The sequence below is a fragment of the Pelobates fuscus genome, chromosome 5, assembly GCF_036172605.1.
Source record: "Pelobates fuscus isolate aPelFus1 chromosome 5, aPelFus1.pri, whole genome shotgun sequence".
In the NCBI taxonomy this organism is placed as follows: Eukaryota; Metazoa; Chordata; class Amphibia; order Anura; family Pelobatidae; genus Pelobates; species Pelobates fuscus.
This window is the reverse complement of record NC_086321.1, coordinates 172,645,849-172,649,509: the sequence shown is the minus strand read 5'-3', so window position 1 is coordinate 172,649,509 and position 3,661 is coordinate 172,645,849. Positions and strand designations below refer to the sequence as shown.

General features: G+C 43.3%; 1 pseudogene; it reads left to right on the top strand.

Annotated features, from left to right (window-relative positions):
• The first annotated feature begins 565 nt into the window (after positions 1-565).
• LOC134612927 (5S ribosomal RNA) lies at positions 566-684 on the top strand (annotated as a pseudogene).
• The last annotated feature ends 2,977 nt before the right edge of the window (positions 685-3,661 follow it).

The following is a 3,661-nucleotide window of genomic DNA, read 5'->3' as shown; positions in this document are numbered from 1 at the left end:
CTCTATAACAGCAAGGAGAGCATTATGGCTACACTCCTGGGGAGCATACTACACCTCAAAAGCGTCCCTGTGTGCCTTCCGTTTCAAGGTGATCTCCTATTTGGGAAGGTGTTGGATGAAGCTATACATAAGGCTAAAGATGGGAGAAAAGCTTCTACAACATGGGAAGATAGGCGATATAAAACCGTGCCTTTCAAGAAAGCAGGAGATATAATCCTGGGAAAGAATATGCCAGACCAAATTGGAGAAACACTCAGCAACAATCTTCCAGAGGAAGAGTAGCAAGACAGGGTGTAAACTTCTGAACGTGTGCCGGCCCAGCCAGGAATTACAGGAGGAAGACTGCATCTATTTTATCCTGTCCGGGTCAGAAGTGTGACAGGCGCCGGGGTCCTATCAATATTGGCAAGAGCTGTATGGTGGCTCAGAGGCATATAGCAGCCCCAGGACTACAAAGTAACCAGGTTCAATCCCCTGCTGGGCACTCTTGGGGTGACCTCATCTGGGCGTCTGGATGTCACGGTGAGAACCGTGACACCACTAAGGAGCCTATGGCCATACCAGTACTTACGGCCATACCAGTCTGAAAATGCCTGATCTCGTCAGATCTCGAAAGCCATCCAGACTCGGGCCTGGTTAGTACTTGTATGGGAGACCAACTAGGAACCTCAGGTACCGTAAGCTAGCTTGCTTGGCGCCATTCTATCTCAATCTAGTCTTACTTTGTAAGTATGCTTATACTTTAAAAGAAGGATACAGGTTAGAATTCGAGACCATTCCAATAAAGGATGTGTTTACCTAGTCTCGGGTAGCAAGGAGAAAAAGAGAAGCTATGAAGGATTGCATCGCAAAACTCCTAAAAGATCATGTAATAGAATACGTTCCAAAAAGAGAACAGAAGAGGGGGCACAATTATTCAGTTTTTTTAGCCCCAATACCACAAAAGAAGTGGAGACTTATCCTGAACTTGAAGAAATTGCCAAACACCAGTGTGGTGGATCGGATGACGTCAATCGAATTTCTGATTATAGGTACATCCAAACAGACGGTAGCACTCCACAACCAGAGGGTCATGAATAGCCTCGTGAACCATGGTTGGAAACTGAACATGGAGAAAAGTATGATGGTTCCCTCTCGGAATATTATATTCCTGGGGACTGCCATAGATACGGTAATCGGTCAAGTGAATTTGTCTGTGGATGAAGAAATTAAGAAATGGGCCCAGTGGAAGATGCGTCCCATCCAGTTGCAGTTTCTAAAAGAATTCAATACATGAGGACGACTGTGATCGAAATATTCCTATTTCTCAAAACACAATTGACGACCTGACTTGGTGGGAGAAAACCAAGAACCTATCCATGGGATTTCCCCTGGAGGATCCAACATGGATAATAGTTCTACAGACGCAAGTCTACAAGGAAAATGATGGGATTCAAGGTTCATGGACACAGAGAGAAGCAAGTTGCACTAAAACCTAAAGAAATTAGAGCAATATTATATGCCCTACAAAGCTTTCGGCAAGCAATAACGAATTGGGTGAGAATCCAAACAGACAACAAGGCAGTGGCCTCACATGTAAACAAACAAGGCGGAACATAAAGCAAGGCTCTATTATGAGAAATATTTCCATTGATGGAATTTGCTCAAGACATGCTACAGGGCCTGAAAGCAGTATATCTTCCAGGGAAAGAAAATGTTCTGGCAGACTATCTGAGCAGAAAGAAAGTTCTATCAGGAGAATGGCAATTAAACCCAGAGGTATTTCAGAAGAGAGCGTCAAGGTGGGGCACACCCCAGGTCGATTTGATGGCTTCATATCGGAATGCTCAAGTCCCGAAAAATTTTTTTTCTCAGGGCAGAATATCAATCAGCAGGACAAGATGCCTTTTCCTGTCCTTGGGACTTCGATCTGGGGTATGCATTCCCTCCCCTGCCTATGATTCACAGATTGTTGAGAAAAATTCGGAAGGGAATAAAGACGGTGATCGCTATACTTCCGAGTTGGCCGAGAAGACGGTGGTTCACACTCTTGAACAAAATGTGTTTGGGTCCTCCATGGCCTCTTCCTCCAAGAATGGATCAGTTAATACAAGGTCCAGTGATGCATCCCAATCCAAGCCAATGGAAATTGGCGGCTTGGCTCTTGAAAAGCAGAGACTTTTAGAGCAAGGAGTACCAGAGCCGGTGGAGAATACACTGCTAAAATACAGGATAAATTCCACCTCTGCATGTTACCACAGGATATGGGATTTGTTTCAATTATGCGCAGAAAAGAAATCCAAGAATTTCCTACAGCCTTCGGAAATAGATATTCTGGAATCTCTAAACGAAGGTCTAGAAAAAGGCCTAAGCTGGAGCACTCTGAAAGTGCAGTCATCAGCTCTATCGGCCCTGTGTAAACACCTCCTGGGCATTAGACCCTATCATTGCGAGGTTCTTTAAGGCAGCTATACGCATAAGACCTCCATCTAGAAACTAAGCTCCTCCTTGGGATCTTCCTGTAGTACAGGATGTTTTGTCAGAAACCCCCTTTGCTCCGTTGGATGAGTTGGGTATTATTAATCTGACATACAAGACCTTGTTCTTGGTGGCGATCACTACAGCAAAAAGAATATCTGAAATTCAAGCCTTCTCCAGTGATCCAAAATCACGTTCAGGTTTTCAATGATAGAATTATCCTAAGACCTAGAATAGAATTCCTACCTAAGGTGGTTTCTAGTTTTCGCTTGGCTCTAGAAGTGGTTCTACCATCTTTTTACCAAAACCCCTCTTCTGCGGAAGAAGTTAAACTCCATCAGTTGGATGTGAGAGAATGTGTAATGAAATATATAGAGGTCTCAATCAGAATTAGAAAATCGCAGCTATTGTTTATTATCCCGTCAGGATACAGACTAGTGGAGGTGGCCTCTACGGCTACTTTAAGGCGTTGGGTTTTCTAATACCATAAAAATGGCATATAAACTCAAATCTATCTACTCCGGAAAAGATAAAGACCCGTTATGCGAGAGCATTGACCACCGCCTGGGCTAATTGGGCAGAGGTTCCTGCTGACGACATGTGCAGGGCAGCCATCTGGTCGTCACCTATAACCTTCATCAAACATTACAAACTGGAGGTGGTCTCTTCCTCATCAGCCTTCAGGTAGAGGGGTTTTGTCCTCAGTGACACTCTTGTGATTACATCTCCTTGCAGCATAATATTGGAGTCTCGTTTTTTTATTCACCCTCCCTTAATTACGGAGCTTGGGTATTACCCATTAGTGATGCTGCCATGAATGGCCAGGAATATAGAAAATTTTCTCCATACTTACCGTAATTTTCTTTTCCTGGCTATAATTCATGGCAGCATCAGCAACCCTCCCAAATAATTTTTTAGCTTTATACTAGACTGTGGGTTAGAAGGAGGAGGGACCTTTTATACCTATAGTCTGGGTGATTAATTGATTAATTGTTTCCTGTCCTGTTCTCGTTAGGGGCGGAGCTAACCCATTAGTGATGCTGCCATGAATTATAGCCAGGAAAAGAAAATTACGGTAAGTATGGAGAAAATTTTCTATATTACCGTTGTGCCTCAATAAAACATATGATTGACAAAAAAAAAGAAAATCTTCTGATGCTCATCTCCCACTAAAAACAATGGAAAGCTTGGATTAGCTGATTAA